The sequence below is a fragment of the Narcine bancroftii genome, chromosome 4 (assembly GCF_036971445.1).
Source record: "Narcine bancroftii isolate sNarBan1 chromosome 4, sNarBan1.hap1, whole genome shotgun sequence".
NCBI lineage: Eukaryota > Metazoa > Chordata > Chondrichthyes > Torpediniformes > Narcinidae > Narcine > Narcine bancroftii.
The window spans coordinates 274,765,197-274,781,614 of record NC_091472.1 but is presented as its reverse complement, the minus strand read 5'-3'; the positions used below and the strand labels follow the sequence as shown (position 1 = coordinate 274,781,614).

The 16,418-nt window shown below is 36.1% G+C and overlaps 1 long non-coding RNA gene across 2 annotated transcripts in view; it reads left to right on the top strand.

Annotated features, from left to right (window-relative positions):
* The first annotated feature begins 3,600 nt into the window (after positions 1–3,600).
* Positions 3,601–16,418, top strand: part of LOC138761989 (uncharacterized) — a 55,502-nt gene continuing 42,684 nt past the window's right edge. For both annotated transcript variants that reach the window (XR_011356689.1, XR_011356690.1), the window contains exons 1-2: positions 3,601–3,681; positions 5,394–5,491. This is a non-coding gene — a long non-coding RNA (uncharacterized lncRNA). The remainder of the gene's footprint in view (positions 3,682–5,393; positions 5,492–16,418) is intronic.

The window sequence follows — 16,418 nt, the reverse complement described above, 5'->3', positions numbered from 1 at the left end:
TGCTGCTAAGAGACAAATTACTAAGATCCAGATGGATGACAGTAATATTATTACAGACCATTTGAGAAAAAAATGATACATTCAGGGAATTCTGTTCTAGAATTTATACTTCTAAATCTATTAATGATAACAGTTTATACCATATAACCATTTACAGCACAAAAACAGGCCAATTTGGCCCTACTAGTCTGTGCCAAACATTTTCTCCCACCTTGTTCCATTGACCCACATTTGGCCCATAACCATCCACACCTCTCCAGTTCATATACCTATCCAACCCTTCATTGAATATTAACATCAATCTTGCTTCTACCACCAGTGCTGGAAGTTCTTTCCATACCCCCACCACCCTCTGCATGAAAACATTCCCCTTTTGTTTCCCTTAAACTTTTCCCCTTTTATTCTCAATCCATGCCCTCTTGTTTGAATCTCCCTCACTCTCAGTGGAAAAAGCCTATTGCCTCAGAGTTCTGTGTGTATTGGCCTATGTATTGTGTGGTTTTATGTTAAAAAGTGATAGTTTGCCTTAGAGAGCCAAGATGGACTGCTGAGAAGGTGGGAGACAGACTGTGCATGAGCAGAAAATGATCTAAAAATTTCTCGACTTGGATGATAAACTACCACTGGGGGTGCTGTGGAGTGGAAGAAGGCCAAGAGCATGGGTCATGGTCTGGAGGAAAGTTTAGAATGTTGGGATTTCAAAAAGGATGAACTTTCCGAAGGCAGCCAGAAGGATCCGGACCAAGCCAGTGGTTCCTCTCTTTGCAAGCAACACAAGGCAACTTCAAATTTTGTGCTCTCTCTCTCTCTCTCTCTCTCTCTCTCTCTCTCTCAAAACCTTTTGGCTTCAGTTTACCAAACAAACTGAATTTTGTTTATGATCTTTGCTTCGGTTGAGATTGAAGTTTTATGAGTCTTGTGTGTTTTGTGTTTGTTTTGTGTCTAAGTTTTTTCTGTGAGCTGGTTGGAAATATAACTTAGACTTTAATTACATATGTTATATTTAGGCTGGGGAATTTATTAGTTGTTATAAGAATTTGCATAGTAATCAGTGGGCATTCTTATAAAAAGGGGATATTTGAATTAAAGTTTGAAGGTAAATTTTTTGTTAATGAAGTAATTGTTCATCTTTACCCCTGTGTGATATGCCTTCTTTGTGGTTACTGGTTTGATCTTGTAAAATAATCTGGGGTTTCTTTCGTCCACGATCAAAACAATTTGGAAACTTTAGGGGTGATTGACTTGTGCTTATTTATCAGTCGTCTGAGTTTGACTCAACCTCCAGCTTGAAATTAAAAATAAACGGTGAGTGTATAAATCACCAGCAGAAAAACCAGCAACTATGAATATTGACCAGTTCATAGCGAACCCTCAGAGGTTAATTTAAAAATGGCTAAAAAGTCAGAAATTATGGTTATAGTTGGCAAGTTAAAACTTCTTACAGTAAGAACTGGGATGAAAAAAAAGGAAATTGCCCAAAAGATTATTAAGCACTATGTAGGAAAGGGGGTATTTGAAGTAGCTGCATTAGAACAGTTTCCAAAGGAGAAAACTTCAGAGGAAGTAAAGTTGGCTTTGAGAAAACTAGAGTTAGAGGAAAAAAGAGAGGCAGAAAGGAAAGCTGAAGGGGAAGCAGTAAGGCAGTCAGAAATGGAGGAGAGAGAGAATGGAAGCATGAGCTAGAACAAGCTAAAATAAAGCTGACCCTAACACAAGGAGAGGGTAAAGCCTATAACCCATGTTCTGCTCAGGAGGAGAGGTTTCTGGTCAGTAGAGAAATGAGGTTAGTTCCTCCATTTGAGGAAGCTGAAATAGACCAGTATTTCCAGCATTTTGAGGAAGTAGCTGTAAATTTTAAATGGTCACCAGACCATTCGTCACATCTGCTACAAAGTGTTCTTAAAGGGAAAGCTCAACAGGTGTACTTGTGTCTCACTCTACAACAAGCAGCTGATTGCAAATTTGTAAAGCCGGCTATACTCCAATCTTTCAAATTAGTTCCAGAGGCTTATAGACAAAAGTTCAGGAGTTTAAAAAAAGCAGCAAGCCAATCTTACCTGGATTTTGCTTATATGAAGGCTATGTGTTTTGATCGGTGGTGTGCAGCAATGAAAGTAGAAAATAACTTTGATTTATTGAGGGAAATCATTCTGATTAAAAATTTTGTTCCTGACGATATTCAAGTGTACTTGGCAGAGAAAAAATATAAAAACTTGGCAAGAATTGGCTGAATTCACAGAGGAATATGCTTCAACCCACAAATCTAAGTGGACACCAAGGAAAACTTTTCAAAGGAATACTGATGATAATTCAAGTAGAGTAGAAAGAAAATCTAGAGTGAAGTTAATGGAAGAGAGGAAGAGAAATGGGTGAAGGAAAAATTGGTGTGTGTTATTTGCCACTATTGTAAGAAGTCAGGGCACATAATAACAAATTGTCCTGTACTGAAAAGGATGAAAGAGAAAGGGGTGGTACCAGCTGCCTGTGTTCAGAGTGATAAAGTTAGGGATATTTTTAAACTATTCATGACTGAAGGTTTCATTTCGGTTAAAGAAGGATCCAATCAAGTGCCAGTTAAAATCCTGTGGGATACTGGAGCAGCCCAATTGCTTGTATTAAGCAATGTTTTAAATTTTGGTCAGGAGACCGATACTGGAGATGTGAATTTAATTAAAGGCATTGGTGGTGAAGCAGAGCCTATACCTTTGCATAGAATAGTGATGAAATCAGACTTAGTTAATGGCCTGGTTACGATAGGGATAAGATAAAGTCTGCCGGTGGATGGAGTTTCTCTTTTTTTGGGGAATGTTTTAGCAGAGGGTAAAGTCATACCTGTGGTGAAACTCACAAGTAAGCCATTGGTTTATAAGTCTAAAAAGGATTTGGAAATGTACCCTGTGTGTGCCATTACTAGAGCCATGTCTAGAAAAAAGGTAGAGGTAGAAAAAGTCTGTGATGATCCTGTAGTAGAGACAAGCATTGAGGACAAACCTAAGGATCCAGCTTTGCTGTTGTCAAGAAATGAATTAATAGCCAGACAAAAGCATGATCCTGATCTTGCTGAGATAAGAGATAAAATTCTGCCTAACCAGGAAATTGAAACTGCCCCAGTAGGTTGCTTTGTTCAAGATGGAATATTGATGAGAAAGTGGAGACCACAAGTGATACCTACCAGTGAAAACTGGGCGGTAGTAAGGTAAGTTGTAATTCCCAAAACTTACAGGAATGAAATATTAAAGTTGGCTCATAGGACACCTTTAAGAGGTCATCTTGGAGTGAAGAAGATGGTAGAAATTTGTTCTTGTAGACCAATTATTTTTTTTTAACATGGGAAGGTGCTACAGAGTTTTCTGTATATTTGCCTATGTGTTGTGTGGTTTTATGTTAAAAAGTGACAGTTTGCCTTAGAGAGCCAAGGTGAAGGTGGACTGCTGAGAGCGTGGGAGATGGACTGAGCATGTGCAGAAAATGATCTAAAAATTCTTGGACTTGGATGATAAACCACCACTGGGTGGTGCTATGGAGTGGAAGAAGGCCCAGAGCATGAGTAATGGTCTGGAGGACAATGTAGAATGTTGGGATTTCAAAAAGGATCAACATTCCAAAGGCAACCAAAGGGATCTGGACCAAACCTATGGTTCCTCTCTCTGCAACCAACACAAGACAACTTCAAATTTTGTGGTCTCACTCTCTCTCTCTCTCTCTCTCTCTCTCTCTCCCTCTCTCTCTCTCTCTCTCTCTCTCTCTCTCTCTCTCTCTCTCTCTCTCTCTCTCTCTCTCTCTCACGAAGATCTTTTGGCTTCAGTTTACCAAACAAACTGAATTTTGTTTATGATCTTTGCTTCGGTTGAGATTGAAGTTTTGTTAGTCTTGTGTGTTTTATGTTTGTTTTGTGTCAAACTCTTTCTGTGGGCTGGTTGGAAATATAACTTAGACTTTAATTACATATGTTATGTTTAGGCTGGGGAATTTATTAGTTTTACACTGTTATAGGAATTTGCATAGTAACTAGTGGGCATTGTTATAAAAGGAGGGGATTTTGAATTAAAGTTTGAAGGTGATTTTTTTTGTTAACAAAGTAAATGTTCATCTTTACCCCTGTGTGATATGCTTTCTTTGTGGTTGCTGGTTTGATCTTGTAACACTATCCATATTCACTCTATTTGTCCCCCTTTTAATTTTGAATACATCTATCAAATCACCCCTCAAACTTCTGTGCTCCAGGGAATAAAGTCCCAGCCTGCTCAACCTTTCCCTGTAATTCAAACCCTGAAATCCAGGTAACATTCTTATAAACCTCCTCTGCACTCTCTATACTGTTTCTATCCTTCCTGTAATTTGGTGACCAGAAGTGCAGACAATATTCCAATGCCTTATACAATTTCAACATAACATTCCATCCCTTGTATTCTATACTCTGATGTATGAAAGGCAACATACTAAATGCCTCCTTCACCACCCTATCCACATGTAATTCAACTTTCCTAGAATTATGTACCATGACTCCTAAATCCCTTTGTTCCACTGCATTCTTCAATTGTCCACCATTTAAAATGTATGTCCTATTTTAATTAATCCTATCAAAATATATCACCTCACATTTATCAGTATTAAACTCCATCTGCCATCTTTCAGCCCACTCTTCTAACTGTCCTTTTATCACCCTAAAAGCTTTGATAATCTTCCTCACTGTCCACAGCACCGTCAACCTTTGTATCATCTGCAAATTTACTAATCCAAAATTTACTAATTATGGGTTTTTTGGACTTCTTAAATATTTCCACATTCTCTCTAAGTGAACATTTGAGTTTAGAAGAATATAGCTCACAAGATTAAATAGTTTTTTTTACTATTTATTCACTACAGTCAGGTAAAACTCCAAGGTGTCCTGCAGAGATATTTTTAAAATCCTTTTCTAAATTGATCATTCTTCAATTAAGTTCTGTGTAAACTGATTCATTTAAATAGGACAATCTTCCATTATCTTTTAATGAACCTCATGGATCCCTCATAGTGTAAAGGGAAGAGATCCAGCTGAGTGCTCCTCTTACAGACTAATTTCTTTATAGAATGTTTATATGATAATCTTATGTAAATGTTTCTATCTCGGGACTTCTTGGATCCTCTCTCTTTCTCTTGTTTCGTATAAACTAACTGACAATCTGATTCTTAAATAGAGTTTGACAATATTGGTGCAGTTTAGAAGGTATTTTAGATTTCAGGTCTTCTCTCTTGCAAGCCCCAATTTGTCCACTCACCTTTGTCAGCCTTCTTTGCAGAATTCTGCTTTTAATGATTGGTATAGATTGGTTACCTTTTAATAGATAACTATTTTGCATATTTTGATCAATTGGTTAGCAAATTCAAGTGACCAAATGTTCTTTTTTTTCCAGGTATTTCCAAATATTAAATCTCAGATCCGTAATTTTCCAAGCGCTCCTGAGGTGAATATTCTCAATACACTTTTTGGATTTCAACCTTCCGGTAAAAGGTTAATATCTCTTATTTATGACAAGTTGACTGGTTTAAGACACACTACTTTAGTCCAAATTAAGAATGCCTGGGAGCAGGATTTAAACCTTTCACTGTCCAAGGAGGTTTGAGACTCTGTTTTCAAACTGATTATCGCCACATCTCTTTGTGCTTCCCACTGTCTGTTCCAATTCAAAGTTGTACAAAGGACGCACAGGTCTAAAGTAAAATTATCCTGTTTTTACTCAGATATAAATCCTCATTGTAATAAATGTAAGATAGATGTTGCTTCTTTAATTCATGTTTTGGATGTGGCCCAGTTTGGAAAAATATTGGAGAGAATTTAACTTTCAAATTCATTTAGGGTCAGGGGCTTATTATTTATTTATTTATTATGTCTATACTTTATTATTATGGAAATATTTCAATAAGAAAATATCACGGTGATATGATGTTAACACAGCACTGGTGAAAAATTTGGGTTAATTTACTTAATAATAAAAGCAAGCAAAGTGCCATTCTTTCATTTTTCCAGGGAGATCTATTGTCATTTCTGGGTTTTGGTTTCCATAGGAATTAAACTATTGCCTTGGTGATTTTTTTTTTCTTCATTTCCAGTCTATCAGGACCCAGCCTTGTTTTTAAATTTCAATCCAATATTCAATGCTCAATGCAAGAAAATTTGTTTTATTCACCTTTATTTCATGCATGTTTGTTATTTATTTTCTCTCTCCCTTTGCTGTTCATAGTTATATCTTGGAATGGACTTATTTTCTTTCTCGAAATCTTCAGACCCAGTCACAAACTGAAATATTGAGTTTCGCACTAACCTATGTCTGTGTCAGCAAACTGGGAAAAAAAAAACTTATCTTACATTTGGTCATTGTTAGTAGAGTGGTTAGCACATTAGTGCTAATTCAACACCAACAACTGGGGTTTCAAATCCACCACTGTCTGTAAGAACTTTCTATGTTCTCCTCACGTCTGTATGGGTTTCCTCCAAGTGCTCCAGTTTCCTCTCTCCTTCAAAAACATACAGAATAGGTCTATTGGTTTATTTAGTGGGCATGTCTCATGAGCTGAAAGGGTATGTTTTCATGCTGCATGTCTAATTTTTTTTTGTCTTAAATTAATGTTAAGATTTGCAAAATCACCCTCCTGTGAAGCACCTTGGTATGTTATTTTCTTTCTTTGCAGCTTCTATCATGAACCTTATGTTAAACCCAACGTGTCAAACATTTAATTAAGTCTCTTTTACACTGTGCTTAAAGTACGACACTTCATATTGTATACAAATCTCACAGACTGCATCGAAATAGAAACAAAAATTTGCATTTATATAACGTGTTTAGTGCAGTTAAAATAAATAATTCAGGCCGAGTGCTATTGTACAACACTTTTACACAGCCACTGAAGAGTAAAAAAATTCAAGAAATGTTCTGCTCCGGTGGCAGTGTAAAAATGTTGAGATGTAATTTATTATGCAAATTCCATCCCATATTTTTTTTCCACTGGGACCCCAACACATTTTTGTGGAGCGGCTGCAGTGTAAAATGACTGCAGCCATTCGGTAAGAAACAGGCCTAATTTATACGTCATTCCCACTCTGACAAAATCTGCAACACAGGAAGACTATGGAAAAGTATCCTAAAAGTTCCCCTGTGTAAACGACTACATTGGGACACACCAGAAGTAAGATTGCTATTTTTTTTAAATAATTCTCAAGTTTCTGTGTAAAAATGCCACTTGGCAATGAGCAATAAAGATATTAAAGGAGATAATTATTTGATAATGAAATGATCAAAAGAGGTGGAGAGGTAGTAAGATCCAGGGAGGGAATTCTGGAGATTACACTCTGAAGGCATCAAAACAATATATAATTGAGGTAGTTGAACTGCATTGTTTTGCAAAACAATCGTTCAGTCTTCAAGTCAATCTGCTGGACTGAACTTCCAGTTTCTTGCCAGTTTTGTTCTCCATCCTATTCATACACAGAATATGTATCCATAGTTATAGCATGGCCCAATGCAAACTTGAGCAACAGCATTCATCCACCATCCAGCCATGTTGCAGCCTTTTGAATTCTGTGACTTGTTTGTCTGACCTGTGAGTCCATCCATAAAATTAGACCAGTTTTTCTTTCTCCATTAGGACAGCCAAAACTGCTAGGGCATGTTCTACTGCTCTACATTTTGTAATTTTTTATACTTCTTTGCTGAAAAATCTGTCATTGTTTGATTTTATAGCTATTATCTTCCTTTGATTAGGTTTGATTTAAGTTGGTCTAAGTTATGTACATGACAGCAGTGATCAAAATTAGTTGAGGTGGTGCTATATTCAAAATAATATTTTTAAATATTAATCAACAATTATATAACATTTAATCTAACATGACTAACCTATCTAAACTTAACTAAATGTATATAAAATGATGTAAATTAAACTCTAACGATGCACAAATGTACTACTGTGTGTATGTGTGTGTAATGAACTAACAAATTTTGTATTGCTATATAACAAAAGAACAGAAGTTGAAAATTCACAAGACTATGGCAAATACAAAATAATAGTTTTTATTAAAATATTAATAACATAATATTTCTGACTTAACTCTAAAATTAACCCCAATATGTGCAGATGTAAAATCTACGTGTGTGTGGCCAAATTCCAAACTATTACAGTGTAGGCACGATTCTGAAAAGAACATTTTAAATTTCACCATTAATCATCTTATGTTGAATATGAAGATTTTAAAATTGCAGTTCGGAAGTAATTATGAAGCATTTGGTGACATCATTTCTCTTTAAAACTCACAACTTTCATTTGTAGAGCTGTTTTCAAATCAATGTTTCTTCATACAATTGATTTCACAAGCTTCCTCTTATCTTGCCTAAGAGTTGCAGGGTCCATTTTCCATGCTGATTTCTTTCTTAACCAAGAGTGACCTTTTTCCATGGACACATGGGTTTTCCCTCCTTTTATTCAGAGGAACACAGACAGCCTTCCTTCTTTTAAAGGAATTGTGAATACAGGATGGCCTTCTCTTCAACTGACCCCCTTTGTCTCTGATTTTGATAAATATTTCTTGCATATCTCTCTTGTTACATTGTATGACATCATAGCAGCCTTTGAAGCCTTTTAACATCTTCATGCAAAAAAACATAATTTAATATTTGTCTTCCCAAACTTAAAATCAAAGTAATTATCTTTATTTGATTTATTTCTCCTCCACAAGCATTGTTTCCAAGCTGTCTGTAAATAACCAGCAAAATGGCTTCTGAGTAAAGACTCCATTGTTTTCTTGTCAAGAACCATCATAAAAAAGTTTTCATCACTCTGCTCCAATTGTAGACATAGCAGACCTCTGTCTCTGAGATTATGTCAGCTGCCATCTTCAAAGAATCTCTCTCTGTGTCTTTAAAATGCAAATGTGTTTGCTTTGTACCCCTGAAACCAATCCCACAAAATAACCTTACTAAGACATATAAATATTAAATAAAGTTTAACATCAAAGTAAAGATTAATCATAGTACATTCATCACACCTCTTTCCACAGAGGAAAATTTTGAACATCTAAAATATCAAAATTTTAAAACTTCCATCTACAATCATTCTTGTAAATATTACACTCTAAAATGATACAATGCAATACAGGCAAATATAACACATACTTTCAATAACATTACAAATCTAACATCATGAAAGGCATTAATATGAGTTATAACTGTGACAGAATGTGGATATGCTTTTTGGGAGATAGAATGGGACAGGGTTTTTAGTGTAGGTCACATACAAACACTTTAGAACAGATCTTATTTAAAATACTGGAGCTCTGCTCATGCTAGACATGTTGGGGCCAACAGTCTTTGCAAAAGGTTTGGAGAATGCCCAAGAGACTTCACTAATGGATTGTTGTTTACAAAAAGGCAGCAGATGAAAGAGCTTGTCGGAGCCACATTCTGTCTGGAGTGGAACTTGCTGTTTTATCAGAGTCATGTGGTTTTGCAAGCAGAGAGAGTAAAATGGTTTTGTGTTTTTACAGAACTTCTGATAATACCCAGCATTCCTAAAAATCTCCTCACTGCTTTCTTACCTGTGGGTACAGGAAATTCAGAAATTATCTGAACTTTAACCTGAACAGGCTCCAATTTTCCTTCACCAACAACTTAATTTTGCATGGAAAAAAATTACTCTTAGCTAAATTAACAGTAAGATTGGCTTTCAAAAGTTTATCAAACTATTCTCTAACTCAGAGATGTATTCCCCCCCCCCCACCCATGTGTCATTCTCTGTAACCAAGTCATCAATATAAGTATATGTCCATTTTAAATCTTGAGTTATAGAATTAATCATCCACCAATGTTCCTGGAGCATTCTTCATTCCAAATGGTAAAACACTGTTTTCATATAAACCCAATGGGGGTTACAAAAGCTGAAATTTCCCTTCCCCTTTCTGTTAAGGGAATGCACCAGTAATCCTTTAATAAATCCATCTTTCCAAGAAATTTAGCTTTTCCCACCTTATCCAAACCATCATCTACCCTAGTGATAGGATAAGCATCGGTCTTAGTCCCTGCATTAACTTTTCTATAATCAGTGCAGAATCTAACTGTCCCATCTGATTTGAACACCAGGACACAAGGTGAACTCCAATCTGAAGTAGAACATCTAATAACATAATTCTTTAATATGTATTCAATTTCTTCATCTACCAATTTTTTTCAACATTAATTCTGTATGGTGCTGTTTGATAGGCCTTGCATTTCCAACATTAACATCATGAAAAGCTGTTGCTCTTTTCTGTGGGAGATCCAAAAACATGTCCTTACATTTTAAAATCAGTTGCTTCATTTGTTCCTTTTCCTGAGGTTTCAAATGAACCAAATCTAAATTTCCAAAATAATTGAATTAGACAAATAAACTAGAACAATATTCTCTTTAAAATTACTCTTACAAGGATCAGCTTATATTTGTTTCATGATCTTCAACCTTTTCAGTTTTATTCATAACCAAACCTTCTGGTGATGGCTACCTCTGGCTAACATCCAAATTCTCAAAATAAGGTTTTAACAGGTTGACATGGCAACTAATTCGATGTTCTACATCTCAAATCAGGTATTTTAACAATATAGTTAACTTAATTTAACTTGTATTCTATTGCATATGATCCTGAAAATTTTGCTCTCAGAGGATTAGAATTGATTGGGAACAGGGATAATACTTTATTCCCCTGGTTTAAAAATTCTCTCGCTGGCTTTTCTGTCATGCCACACTTTCATTTCCCCTTGAGTTTCTTTTAAATTCTTTAAAGCTATTTTACAGACTTGCTGTAGACGATATTGCAACTTGATCTGTAAAATGGCGGTGCTGGCTCGATGGGCCGAAGGGCCTACTCCAGCTCCTATTGTCTATTGTCTATTGAAACATAATCTAACAAATTCTGCTGCACATCATTATTAACCCAATGTTCCTTTAACAACATTAAAGGTCCTCTAACCTCATGTCCAAATACAAACTCAAAAGACTAAAACCTAATGATTCTTGTACAGTTTCTCTCACTATAAATAAAAGTAAATGAATATCTTCATCCCAATCCCTCTCATTTTCTGGACAAAAGGTTCTCATCATGGTTTTTAAAGTCAAATGGAACCTCTCCAAGGCTCCTTGAGATTCTGAATGATATGCAGATTGTGTGATTTGTTTAGCTCCCAATCTCCCAATTTATAAATTAACTGTTAAATATTCCTGACATAAAGTTACTTCACTGATCTGACTGTATTTCTTTAGGCAAACCAAAATGAAAATTTTCACGCGATCCCCAGATACAGTCTTTGCATTAACATACCTAAATGGTATTGCTTTTGAAAACCTGGAAGCTGTACACATAACAAAAGCTAGAAGTGAATATTTGTTGACTGTTTTGGGCAATGGACCATCAAATCCACAATTACTTTAGAAAAAGATTCTCCAAAAACAGAAATAGGGTTTAAAGGTGCCACTGTCAGACCTTGATTAGGTTTCCCTGCAATCTGACAAGTGTGACAGTTTCTACAAAATGTCACATCTTTACCAAGACTAGGCCAATAAAATTGTTTCATAAACTTTAAAATAGTTTTCTTCATCCTAAGGGTGTGCTATGGGCTAAGTTTAAAATCCCTATAGGCTTTAAGAAATACAACCTAGTGAACAATTGCCCATTCTTCATTGACAGGAACATCAGTAGGTCTCCATTTTCCCATTACCATACTTCAACTGAAATAATATCCAACTGATACTTAATTTTGTCATCAGAGTGAGCTTTATCTCTGACTTCAACCAAATCAGGATCTGTTTCCAGCATTTTAATTAATTCATTTTGAGATAAGGACAAATCATTTTTGCAGGTCATCACAGCCGGACTGCTGTGCCTCATGAACTGGTATGAAATTATTCTGTACATCATTGTATTCACTGGCAATCTTTCCCGCCATCACACTCATCACTGCACAAGCTGGGTATATATCCCAACCTGTTTCTGTTTCATCAATGGCTGGCTTATCTGCTAACTTCACTGCAGGGACAAACTTACCCGCTGCCAAATCATTTCCTAATAACAATGAAAAACCATCTATGGGTAAACTTGATTTGATCCCTATTTAAACAAGTCTATTAACAAATTCTGATTTCAACATTATTTGTGCAAAGTGATACAGGGTCCAGAGGACCCCACAAACCAGCAGCAAGAGATATGCACCACAGCACAGGGTTACTTAAACAAAAGTAGTTTTTAATTATATTTGAACAAGAAAACAGAATTAAACTTTAAATTATTACTTAACCTACCTAACCTACCCCCCCCCCCCAATACTAAGTGCAGGTGTGTGTAATGTGCATATAAACTTAGAAAAGTTCTTTGGGTCACAGTTCAATCTCACTGGTTGCAGGCAATTCTTGGACTGTGCACAGAAGTCGGCATTAACAAAGTTCACCAGTCTTTGGTGCTTAACAAGCAAATGTTTACCACTCAGGAGGGTTCTTGCTGGTCTTCAAAGAGAGATTCTATTTTTGTTCCAGGACATCCGCACCTGATTCCTGTTTAATCAATCTTGCTGACGAAACCTGTCCCCTTCATGGTTCTCCAGATGATCCTCCTACTTTCAGGCCACCTTTCAGACCAACAGCCTTCCCCTGTGACCAGACAGCCTTCCAAAGTTGGCCAGCTTTGTCCTTCTGGAACTGATTTCTGTCTCCTTTCTCTCTCTTTCACTCCTTCCCTCTCTGAGCACAAAACTGCTCTGCTCTGCCTGCAAAGATCACATGCTCTCCCAGGCCAGCTGTATGTTGATACTTTATTGCTCTTTTGCAAAAAGCGCTCTGCAAAAGTCCTGTGCAAAAATTCTGTATTTTAAAATGTGTGTGTGCAAGCTGCTCTAGCAAATCCCTCCCAAGCCCCTTCAAAATATTCTGTCACAAAATGTTTTGACTCTGAATCACGTCCCAGGCCTCAAATCAACTTTGTTTCACCCAAGGCAATCTCATCACCAAACTTCAAAATAATGTCCAACATGAGTGGCTGGGCTGCCCCAGAATCTCAAAGGATTTTTACTGTAACCAGTGGTGACCCCTCCTTTAATTTAACCTTACCCTCTGACACAAAAAGTTGGAATTCCTTCCTAATTTCACCAACAAAACTGGTCCTGCTTCCATGTGTCACATCTCTTTGAAAATAAGCATTTAGTGCTGCTTCTGTTCTTCCTTTTCCTTCAAGGGAAAACAGTTTCTTATCACATTACAAGGCTTCTTCCAATAATTACACAATAGACCAGAAGGTTGTTCCTTTCCTTGCTTTCCTTCTTTCTTTTTTTATCTCGAGCACAATTTCTCCATTTATTTTCTACCTTAAATGGATTCTTCAAATTAACTTCTTGAAAAGTTTTACCTTCTGAAAAGGTCAATCTCACTTTGTGAGTTAATGAGTAGTTATCTGCAAACTTAGCTGAATTTTGCCAATTTTCTACTCCCTGTTCATCCATATATTCAATTATGTCATTAAGAATGTACCTTTTAATTGTCTCAACTAAGATCAACTCTTTTTAACCTGTTATTGTCACCATTTATCTCTTTTGATGTGCACCATTGGTCAAAGCACACAGCTTTCTCATATGCAAATTCCAGATAAGACTTTTCCTGTTTTTTTATATGAGTTTCTGGAACCAATTCAGAGCCTTAAGGCTTTAATGATAGCTTGCTTTACAGTATCATAATCAGTTGCTTGATGGATGGTGAGGGCAGAGTAAGCCTGCTGAGCCTTTCCACAAATTACACTCTATAACATGAGGATCCAATAGTTCCTTGGCTATTTCAAACTCTCAAAAACTGTCTAAAAATGTTGAAAATATTAATCAATCTCAGCCTGATGAAATAGAGGAACTAACTTCACTTCCAGAGTATCATAAAACTGTCATAAGGACCAGGAGATGAAACTCCTGCTTCTCTCATTTCTAGTTCAAAGATCATTTTCTTTTTTTAATCTGTCTAATATCTACCTTGCCATTCTGCTTTGTTTTATTCTGTTTCCTCTCTTTGTTTTCTGCTTCTCATATCTCTTTTTTTTTCAAACCCCATCTCCATTATACATAGCAATATTTCTCTCGCTCAACCTGTTCCAGCAATAACTGTAGCTTAAAAGGTTTACTCTCAGGAATTTGTTTTAACTCTTGCTCTTCAAAAATCCTCTCTTTTATATAGTGTTCAAATATAATTATTTGGATCTCAATAATTTTCGTTGATGATTTTACCCCTCAATTTCCAACTTTTGGGCTATAGTCACTGAATCTTTCCTTGTTACCGTCTGCAATTCTGCAGAGGTCAGTGATGCCAAAAACTTATCTAAATCCATTGTTGTTTTCTTTCCACAAACAAGCCTTTTAACTTGCTTTCAAAAATAAATTTAAGCAAACAAATCCAATGTTAATTGATCAAATAAGATCTCATTAAGATCTAATTTTAGTTAAATCCCAGCATATCCCCCAATTTTGTTATGATCTAACAAAGGAACAACAATTGAAAATTCACAAGACTATGGTAGATTCAAAATAATAGTTTTATTAAATTATTAATAACATAATGTTTTTTACATTAAAATTAACTCCAATATGAGCAAATGTAAAATCTATGTGTGAATGGCCAAATCCCAAGCTATTACAGTTCAGGCATAATTCTGAAAAGCCCGTTTTAAATTTCAGCATCAAACATCTTATGTTGAATATGAAGATTTTTAAATTGTAGTTCAGAAGTAATTATGAACCATTTGGTAAACATCATGTCTTCAGACCTCTTTAAAACTCACAATTTTCTTTTGTTGAGCTGTTTTCAGATCAGTTTTTCTTCATACAATTGATTTCACAAGTTTCCTCTTATCTTGCCTAAGAGTTGCAGAGTCCATTTTCCACGTTGATTTCTTTCTTAATCAAGAGTGACCTTTTTCCATGGACATGTGAGTTTGCCCTCTTTCTTCAGACGCAGTCTGAGTGGGTATTTCTTTTAAAATACCACTTTTATTGTTCCTCCTTTTATTAAGGGGAGCACGGACAGTCTTCCTTCTTTTAAAGGAATTGTGAATACAGGATGGCCCTCTCTTCAACTGACCCCCTTTGTCTCTGATTTCAATATCATATTTCTTGCAAATCTCTCATATAACATGGTACCACATCATAACAACATCATAAGTTTGTGTGAGCCTTTTAATATCTTCATACTAAAAAGCGTAATTTAATATTTGTCTTCCCAAATTTAAAATCAAAGTAATTGTCTTTGTCCGATGTTTCTCTCCTCCAAGAGCATTGTCTCCAAGTTATCTGTAATTAACCAGAAAAATGACTTCTTGAGTAAAGAGTCCATTGTTCTCTCCTCAAGAACCATCATAAAAAAAGTTTTCATCACTCTGCTTCAACTGTAGTCACAGCAGACCACTGCCTCTGAGATAGTCAGCTGCCATCTTCAAAGAATCTCTCTCTCTCCCTCTGTTTTTAAAATGCAAATATGTTTGCTTTGTACCCCTGATATCAAACCCACAAACTAACCTTACTAAGACATATACATATGAAATATAGTTTCTTATTATTCTTAACAGATTCATCACAGTGTGGAATACCCCAAACCACAATAACAAAAGATTCAATTCTCAGAAGCCAGTTTAAATTTCAGTTTCAGAAATTCCATGATGACAAATGGGTTTGAAATTGATGTAACATGAAGGCTTTAGATGATTGAGACACACAGGTCTTAGATGAATTGTAAGTCTCACATGCCTTAAGTGGGTGTGACATGCCAGCTTTGGATGGGTCAGTCATGCAGGCTTTAAGATGGGTGAAACATCCAGGCTTTAAGATAAAGTAGTTCCTGAGGTGGGTGCAAGAGACCAGTAATAATAGAATGTTGATTACTCACAAAACCCTATGGAGGTGCTTCAGAGAAATGTCTTTTTTTAAACAAGAGCCTTCTTCTGCCATTAGAACTCTTCAAGAGTCAGTCGTGGTAAAGTGCAATATTTCTTCTGCAACTTTAAAACCCTTTTTCTGTGGGTCAGTTGAAGTGGTCTTTTGTCTCTATAAGCAAAAGGAGGATATCTGACATTCTGTCTATAACAATACAATCCGGCCAAATGATTTTCTTATTTCCACAAAAGAGATCGCAGAGATGACTACTCTTGTGCTGCCTTCATAAAATGGCCCTCTTGAGCAAACTGTACACTGTCTTTTTAAGAAGCTGGTCACATGGCCTTTGCACCTGGATTCTCCATGGCTTCTGAGTTGGTTCTACAACTGTATCCAGTAAAAGGAACATTATGTAAAAAGCTTGCTGCTAGTTTCACAACCACTTCAAATACTGCAAGCAGTTTTTTTTTTAAATCTGTTACCTTAAAGAGACAGTCCCACACAATAAAATTAACTGAAAAATGGGAGGAC